The sequence below is a fragment of the Lithobates pipiens genome, unplaced genomic scaffold, assembly GCF_037356315.1.
Source record: "Lithobates pipiens isolate NorthernLeopardFrog02 unplaced genomic scaffold, aLitPip1_a1.2 Scaffold_13, whole genome shotgun sequence".
Taxonomy (NCBI): Eukaryota; Metazoa; Chordata; class Amphibia; order Anura; family Ranidae; genus Lithobates; species Lithobates pipiens.
The window spans coordinates 532572281-532582553 of NW_027507718.1; positions in this window are offsets into that span (position 1 = coordinate 532572281).

The following is a 10273-nucleotide window of genomic DNA, read 5'->3' on the forward strand; positions in this document are numbered from 1 at the left end:
TAAACAATAGAGGACATTTCTTCAAACATAGAATATCTAAGGGGATGGGGAGGTCATGGTTGGGGTTTTTTTTCTTGTTCTCTCTCCTCCTCCTTCTGTCTCTTCCCTGCCCCCCTGTCCTTGTCCCCCGTGTCCTCTTGCCTCCTTGCCTCTTGTGCTCTATTAGTGGGGAAGTATTATAATAAATTAAGCCTGGGCTGAGCACGTCCTCTCTAAGGAAGGTTACCCCATTACCTCCAAGTTAGGGACCTTATTTGTTAGCCCTTGTACACACGGTCAGAGATTACGATGGAATGTGTCCTATCGGACCATTTTTTTCGGATAATCCGACTGTGTGTGGTCTCCATCGGACTGTTTCCATCGGAGTATCCGACGGACCAAGTTTTCCAACTTGTCTGTAAAATTTTCCGACAAAATGCTACGATCAGACATACTCCGATCATGTGTAGCCTACTCCGACGAACAAAGTGTCACGCATGCTCAGATCAAATTCCTAGACCAAAGATATTGGCTACTAGCCTGAACGTAGTCCCGTCGTAACGAAATAACGTCATCACGTTATGTACAATCGGATTTTCCGTCAACTTTGTCCGACCGTGTGCATGCAACAGTTTCGGACAAAATCCGTTCGACAAAATCCAACGGATTTGGTTGTCAGAATGTCCAACCGTGTGTATGCAACAGTTTCGGACAAAATCCAAAGGATTTGGTTGTCAGAATGTCCAACCGTGTGTACAAGGGCTAAGGGTAGAGTCGAAGAAGTCAAATAGGTAGTGAGAGGCTGGTACGTGAGGTTGGTTCGAGTGTTATAGGGTGTGGTGTGTTTGAGTGGGGAAGTATGTGGTGCGTTTGTCCGTTAGAGTCCAATTTAAACTTCCCCTCCTTTCTCTTTTTTTCTTTCTCTCTTTTCTTCTCCCCTGCTTGTGAAATCCTACTGTCTTGGTAAAAATATGTTCTTATAATATTAGAGGATTAAACTCAGCTTCAAAAAGATCACAGGTCCTATACTCTCTTCACAAACAAAATGTTGGTATCATCTTCTTTCAGGAGACACACTTTCGCTCAGATCATATACCGAACATACAAAATGGATATTACTCAACCTGGTACCATGACTCCTTTGCCTATTCTAAATCCAGGGGAGTTTCTATAGCAATACATAAATCAACACCTCATCAGGTAATGGAAATCTGGAGGAATAGAGACGGAAGAGCAACATTATTAAAACTGGCCATATGTGGTAAAAAATATACCTTTATGAATATATACCTACCCAATCAAGACCAAATCAAAACGGGAACGCGACTTCTAATGGATTTCATGGAAAAAAGCAGAAGGGGTGACATTAATAGGTGGAGATTTTAACTTTGTTCTTATTCGGGATATAGATACTACAGCACCCCCAATGCTGCAGAGAAGTAATGAGAAAAGGAGATTTAAGGAAGTGATGATTAAATATCAAATAGTTGACATATGGGGGGCTTCCCATCCACTAGAGAAGACTATACGTTCCACTGGAAAGTTCATGGAACAAATCATAGACTTGATTACTTTTTGATAAATCAATTAGGAATGGCTGCGGCCTCTTCCTCTGAGATAGGTAGTTTGGTATGGTCTGACCATATGGCGATATTTCTGACGATGGCTATGTCTAGTGGGAATGGGGCTAGAGGCTCCTGGAAGCTAAACGATAATCTATTATTTGATGAGGTATGTACATCAGAGATTGGGTTAGCAATAACACATTTTATGGGGGACCATTTGAAGGATACTACCTCCCTATCTATCCAATGGGAAACATTGAAATGTATAGTACAGGGTTTGTTTATAAAACATGGAGTGAGACTAAATAAGACAAAGGGGAATAGAATAGATCGGCTCTCGAAGGATGTAACCAAATTGGAAAAAACAACATAAACAAAGTCCAATACAGGAGAAAGTAGTAGAGTTACCAGCAAAGAGAATAGAATTACCAACCCTATTAAATGAACAAACATTGCGGATTAGAGATAAAACCCGTTCCTCATACTATCAACAAGGAAATGGGTGTCACTGATGGGCACTGGTACATGACACTGATGGGCACAGATATGTGGCACTGAGGTGCAGCACTGTGTGTGCGAGGCAGATTGTGGGCACTGATGGGTGGCACTATGGGCACTGATGGGTGGCACTATGGGCACTGATGGGCTGTCCCCAGCTCACATATTTTAGGTGGCACTGGCAGGGGGCATTTGGGCACTGATGAGCTGTCCCCAGCTCACCGTGATCGGGAATGATGTCCCGATCACGGCCGCCGGTGATCGGATTTTTTTTTTCTCCTCACGCTGTCAGTGCGAGGAGGAAAAATAGCCGATTACCGGCTCTGTTGTGATCACATGATCAGCTGTCATTGGCTGACAGCTGATCACGTGGTAAGGGGTCGAGATCGACCCCTTGCTCGGATCCGTGATCAGGAGAGTCTCATAGACTCGCCGATCACAGAGCGCGCCGTGCGCATTCCTAAGGGGGCACGCAGGCCGCTCATGTCATCCCGGCAAAGCAGGTCCGCTCTGTAGCCGTCATTTGGCTATAGCGCGGATCTCTAGAGGTTAAATAGATATCTGTGTAATAAGAAAAGTATAACAGCTCTAAAGTCATAAGAATGTTACCAAACAATAAAAATCATTTGCTAAAAAGATGAAAAAATCTTAATCTAAAATCCTAAAAATTTATGAAAATCTGAGTGCAAAATAAAGTCTGTGCAAATCAGCAAAAAAATAAATAAAAATACAAAAAGTGCACAATCTGTGCAAAATAACAATATTAGTAAAAATGACAACAGTAAAAGTGCAGCAATAATTGTGCAGAAACTGAAACGATCTGTGCAAATATCAGTAAAGCCTCATACACACGATCGGACTTTGTACAAACTTTCCCGTTGGATTTTTGTACAAGGGGCGTTGGCCGTGGACTTGTATTGCATACACACGGCAGGACTTTTTCAGGCAACTTTCACCAAAATCACGTGTTTTTTTTCTGCTCTTTACCGCCACCCTTTGGTCAACTTCTGTATTGTTGTCTGAGCTTTTGCATTGGTTCTGAGCATGGCGTGTTTGTACTTTGTACAAAAGTCCGATGGTTTTCTGTACACACGATCCGACTTTTCTCCATCGGACTTTTGTTGCCGGAAAGTTTGTCCGTTCGCACAGCCAACAAAAGTCAGATGAAAACCCCGAAAAGTTTGTGCGATGGAGCGTGCACGCGGTCGGATGTTGCCTCAAAACAGCTAATTTGCATGTTTGTTGCTAATAGTCGGATGGTGTGTGCGCCTGTGCGGCCTTATCAGTGACTTGTGCCACACAATGTACAAAATACAATGGTTTGTCCAAACAAAAATGCAGCAACTCACAATAATTGTGATATCCAAAATAATCCAAGAAAGTGCTGAACAAAAGCAACGAATACATATAAAAAGAATCCAAGAATTGGTGAAAAAGAAGAAAACGGGATCCCATACACAGCGCAATGCAATCCAATTGTGCCAATCTCTTTGCATGTGAAATGCAGTTCATGAAACAATGAAGGGACCCGCCGTGTTCCCACTCTCCAGTGATAGATGATGATTCCCCCAGCCTCTCACCTTAATGTGAAGGTAAATCCACACTGACCAATCAATTCCCGGCCTCCCCTGATGGCAGCACCCCTATCGATCGCTCTCCTCCGCCAGATCAATCCCGGGCCCCCCTGATGGCAGTGCCCCTATCGAACGATCTCCTCTGACAAATCAATCCCGGCCTCCCCTGATGGCAGCGCCCCTATCGATCGCTCTCCTCCACCAGATCAATCCCGGCCTCCCCTGATGGCAGCGCCCCTATCGATCGCTCTCCTCCACCAGATCAATCCTGGGCTCCCCTGATGGCAGCGCCCCTATCGATCACTCTCCTCCACCAGATCAATCCCGGGCCCCCCTGATGGCAGCACCTCTATCGAACGATTTCCTCCGACAAATCAATCCCGGCCTACCCTGATGGCAGCGCCCCTATCGATTGCTCTCCTCCACCAGATCAATCCCGGCCTCCCCCAATGGCAGCACCCCTATCGATCGCTCTCCTCCTCCACATCAATCCCGAGCTCCCCCGATGGCAGCGCCCCTATCGATCGCTCTCCTCCGCCAGATCAGTCCCGGGCGCCCCCTGATGGCAGCGCCTCTATCGAACGATCTCCTCCGACAAATCAATCCCGGCCTCCCCTGATGGCAGCGCCCCTATCGATCGCTCTCCTCCACCAGATCAATCCCGGGCTCCCCTAAAGGCAGCGCCCCTATCGATTGCTCTCCTCCACCAGATCAATCCCGGGCCCCCCTGATGGCAGCGCCTCTATCGAACGATCTCCTCCGACAAATCAATCCCGGCCTCCCCTGATGGCAGCGCCCCTATCAATTGCTCTCCTCCACCAGATCAATCCCGGCCTCCCCCAATGGCAGCACCCCTATCGATCGCTCTCCTCCTCTACATCAATCCCGGGCTCCCCCCGATGGCAGCGCCCCTATCGATCGCTCTCCTCCGCCAGATCAGTCCCGGGCTCCCCCTGATGGCAGCGCCTCTATCGAACGATCTCCTCCGACAAATCAATCCTGGCCTCCCCTGATGGCAGCGCCCCTATCGATCGCTCTTCTCCACCAGATCAATTCCAGCCTCCCCCAATGGCAGCACCCCTATCGATCGCTCTCCTCCTACACATCAATCCCGGCCTCCCCCAATGGCAGCACCCCTATCGATCTCTCTCCTCCTCCACATCAATCCTGGGCTCCCCCCGATGGCAGCACCCCTATCGAACGATCTCCTCCGACAAATCAATCCGAAGGAGGTGGACAGGGGAGCTGTTTTGGACTAAAGCAGCAAAAGAATCACAACTCCCAGCAGGAGCCTGACTGAAATGTGATTTGGCTTGTGGGCGGAACCTGTGGACGAGTGAGAGATGCACGCAGCCTGGCTTGACCTTATAGAGCGTACTGTTTAGAGAAATCTGGTAAGGAGCCAATCCTCTCTCTCGGTGGTGGTGCACTATAATATACGTTGAGGCTTCGAACATGATATGGAGAGTTGATATATCCTACACTTGACACGTGGTGGTCTTAGAGTTTTCTATGGACTTTTCTTTAATAATTTAGAAATTGGACACTTTATCATTGAGAGTTTTTTAGTGTATTTTCATGCAGTTAAATCACTGTTTTGCACATATATTGTGATAAGGGTGTAGATGTTACAATTTTGCAGCATTTATAACAAATTTCTGATGTGTTAGTGTTGTTAATGCACACTTATGATCATGATTGTAAACATTTAAATATTTTTCCAGGTATGGGGTATTGATATAATAATTTTGATGACATTGTATCTTAATCTTTTATGTTCACATTCCTTTTTGGGGAAGCACACACCCTAAGCTCACCCTTAGGACAGCGCGTTTTTTTGGGTCATGTTTATAAGTATATAACTTTTGGTATATAGCAGAACTGCAGCAGTATTTGATGTGTACACTTTTTTCATTTTTGTGGTGGTAGCGCGATTATTTTCTTTTCTTTATTCACTTGTAGATATTTGCGATTTACAGAATGCAGATATATGCAATTTACAGAATGCGATATGCAGAATGCGATTTGCAGAATGCGATTTACAGGTTGTAGATATGTGCAAATTGCAGAATGCAGAAATGTGATATTTACAGAATGCGTTTTACAGAATGCAGATATGTGCGATTTACAGGTTGTAGATATGGGTGATTTACAGAATGCGCTTTACAGAATGCAGATATGTGTGATTTACAGGTAGATATGTGCGATTTACAGAATGCGATTTACAGAATGCAGATATGTGCGAGTTACAGGTTCCAGATATGTTCAATTTGCAGAATGTGATTTACAGAATGTAGATATGTGCGATTTACAGGTTTTAGATATTTTTGATTTACAGGTTGTAGATATGTGCGATTTACAGGTTCTAGATATGTGCGATTTACAGGTTCTAGATATTTGCGATTTACAGGTTGTAGATATGTGCGATTTACAGAATGTGAATTGCAGAATGCAGATATGTGTGAGTTACAGTTTGCAGATATGTGCAATATGCAGAATGCGATATGCAGATATGTGCAAGTTACAGGTTCCAGATATGTGCAATTTATAGAATGCGATTTACAGAATGTAGATATGTGCGATTTACAGGTTCTAGATATTTGCGAATTACAGGTTGTAGATATGTGCGATTTACAGGTTCTAGATATTTGCGATTTACAGGTTGTAGATATGTGCGATTTACAGAATGCGATTTACAGAATGCAGATATGTGCAATTTACAGAAAGCGATTTACAGAATGCAGATATGTGCGATTTACAGGTTGTAGATATGTGCGATTTACAGAATGTGATTTACAGAATGCAGATATGTGCAATTTACAGAATACAGCTATGTGTGATTTACAGGTTGTAGATATGTCCGATTTACAGAATGCGATTTACAGGTTGTAGATATGTGCGATTTACAGAATTTGATTTACAGAATGCAAATATGTACGATTTACAGAATTCGATTTACAGAATGCAGATATGTGTGATTTACAGAAAGCGATTTACAGGTTGTAGATATGTGCAATTTGCAGAATGCAGATATGTGAGATTTACAGAATGCGATTTGCAGAAATCGATTTACAGAATGCAGATATGTGCGATTTACAGGTTGGAGATATGTTCAATTTGCAGAATGCGATTTACAGGTTGCAGATATGTGCAATTTACAGAATGCAGATATGTGCGATTTACAGAATGCAGATATGTGCGATTTACAGAATGCAGATATGTGCGATTTACAGAATGTGGTTTACAGAATGCAGATATGTGCGATTTACAGAATGCAAAAATGTGCGATTTACAGAATGTGATTTGCAGAATGCAGATATGTGCGATTTACAGAATGTGATTTACAGAATGCGATTTACAGAAAGCGATTTACAGGTTGTAGATATGTGCAAATTGCAGAATGCAGAAATGGGATATTTACAGAATGCGTTTTACAGAATGCAGATATGTGCGATTTACAGGTTGTAGATATGGGCGATTTACAGAATGCATTTTACAGAATGCAGATATGTGCGATTTACAGGTTGTAGATATGTGCAATTTGCAGAATGCGATTTACATAATGTAGATATGTGCGATTTGCAGGTTGCAGATATGTGCGATTTACAGAATGCAGATATGTGCGAGTTACAAGTTCCAGATATGTTCAATTTGCAGAATACAATTTACAGGTTGTAGATATGTGCGAGTTACAGGTTGTAGATATGTGCGATTTACAGAATGCGATTTACAGAATGCAGATATGTGCGAGTTACAGGTTCCAGATATGTTCAATTTGCAGAATGCAATTTACAGAATGTAGATATGTGCGATTTGCAGGTTCTAGATATTTGTGATTTACAGGTTGTAGATATGTGCAATTTACAGAATGTGATTTACAGAATGCAGTTTACAGAATGCAGATATGTGCGATTTACAGAAAGCGATTTACAGGTTGTAGATATGTGCAATTTGCAGAATGCAGATATGTGAGATTTACAGAATGCGATTTGCAGAAATCGATTTACAGAATGCAGATATGTGCGATTTACAGGTTGGAGATATGTTCAATTTGCAGAATGCAATTTACAGGTTGCAGATATCTGCAATTTACAGAATGCAGATATGTGCGATTTACAGAATGCAGATATGTGCGATTTACAGAATGTGGTTTACAGAATGCAGATATGTGCGATTTACAGAATGTGATTTACAGAAAGCGATTTACAGGTTGTAGATATGTGCGATTTAAAGAATGCAATTTACAGGTTGCAGATGTGCGATTTACAGAATGTGATTTACAGAATGCGATTTACAGAATGCAAAAATGTGCGATTTACAGAATGTGATTTGCAGAATGCAGATATGTGCGATTTACAGAATGTGATTTGCAGAATGCAGATATGTGCGATTTACAGAATGTGATTTACAGAAAGCGATTTACAGGTTGTAGATATGTGCGATTTAAAGAATGCAATTTACAGGTTGCAGATGTGCGATTTACAGAATGTGATTTACAGAATGCGATTTACAGAATGCAGATATGTGCAATTTACAGAATGTGATTTACAGAATGCAGTTTACAGAATGCAGATATGTGCGATTTACAGAAAGCGATTTACAGGTTGTAGATATGTGCAATTTGCAGAATGCAGATATGTGAGATTTACAGAATGCGATTTGCAGAAATCGATTTACAGAATGCAGATATGTGCGATTTACAGGTTGGAGATATGTTCAATTTGCAGAATGCAATTTACAGGTTGCAGATATCTGCAATTTACAGAATGCAGATATGTGCGATTTACAGAATGTGGTTTACAGAATGCAGATATGTGCGATTTACAGAATGTGATTTACAGAAAGCGATTTACAGGTTGTAGATATGTGCGATTTAAAGAATGCAATTTACAGGTTGCAGATGTGCGATTTACAGAATGTGATTTACAGAATGCGATTTACAGAATGCAAAAATGTGCGATTTACAGAATGTGATTTGCAGAATGCAGATATGTGCGATTTACAGAATGTGATTTGCAGAATGCAGATATGTGCGATTTACAGAATGTGATTTACAGAAAGCGATTTACAGGTTGTAGATATGTGCGATTTAAAGAATGCAATTTACAGGTTGCAGATGTGCGATTTACAGAATGTGATTTACAGAATGCGATTTACAGAATGCAGATATGTGCAATTTACAGAATGTGATTTACAGAATGCAGTTTACAGAATGCAGATATGTGCGATTTACAGAAAGCGATTTACAGGTTGTAGATATGTGCGATTTACAGAAAGCAATTTACAGGTTGTAGATATGTGCGATGTACAGAATGAGATTTGCAGAATTCAGCTATGTGTGATTTACATGTTGTAGATATGTCCGATTTACAGAATGCAATTTACAGAATGCAGATATGTGCGATTAACAGGTTGTAGATATGTGCGATTTACAGAATGCAATTTAGAGAATGCAGATATGTGCGATTTACAGAATGTGATTTACAGAATGCAGATATGTGCGATTTACAGAATGCATTTTACAGAATGCAGATATATGCGATTTACAGGTTGTAGATATGTGTGATTTACAGAATGCGATTAACAGACTGCAGATATGTGCGATTTACAGAATGCGATTTACAGGTTGCAGATATGTTCGATTTAAAGAATGTGATTTACAGAATGCAGATATGTGCGATTTACAGAATGCAATTTACAGAATGCAGATATGTGCGATTTACAGAATGCGATTTGCAGGTTGTAGATATGTTCAATTTACAGGTTGCATATATGTACAATTTACAGAATGTGATTTACAGGTTGTAGATATTTGCAATTTACAGGGTGTAGATATGTGCAATTTACAGAATGTAATATACAGAATGCAGATATGTGCGATTTACAGAATGCGAATTACAGGTTGTAGATATTTGCTATTTGCAGAATGCAATTTACAGAATGCAGATATGTGCGATTTACATAATGTGATTTACAGGTTGTAGATATGCGCAATTTACAGGTTGAAGATATGTGCGATTTACAGAATGCGATTTACAGGTTGTAGATATGTGTGATTTACAGGATGCGATTTACAGAATGCAGATATGTGTGATTTACAGAAAGCAATTTACAGGTTGTAGATATATACGATTTACAGAATGCGATTTACAGAATGCAGATGTGTGATTTACAGAATGCGATTTACAGAAAGCAATTTACAGGTTATAGATATGTGCGATTTACAGGTTGCAGATATGTGCAATTTGCAGAATGCAGATATGTGCGATTTACAGAATGCGATATGCAGATATGTGAGATTTACAGGTTGCAGATATGTAAAATTTGCAGAATGTGATTTACAGGTTCTAGATATGTGCGATTTACAGAATGTGATTAACAGAATGTAGATATGTGCGATTTACAGGTTATAGATGTGTGCGATTTACAGAATGCGATTTACAGGTTGTAGATATTTGCGATTTACAGAATGCAATTTACAGAATGCAGATATGTGCGATTTACAGGTTGTAGATATGTGGGATTTACAGAATGGGATTTAAAGGTTGCAGATATGTGCGATTTACAGAATGCGATTTACAGAATGCAGATATGTGCGATTTACAGAATGCAATTTGCAGAATGCAGATATGTGCGATTTACAGAATGCAATTTGCA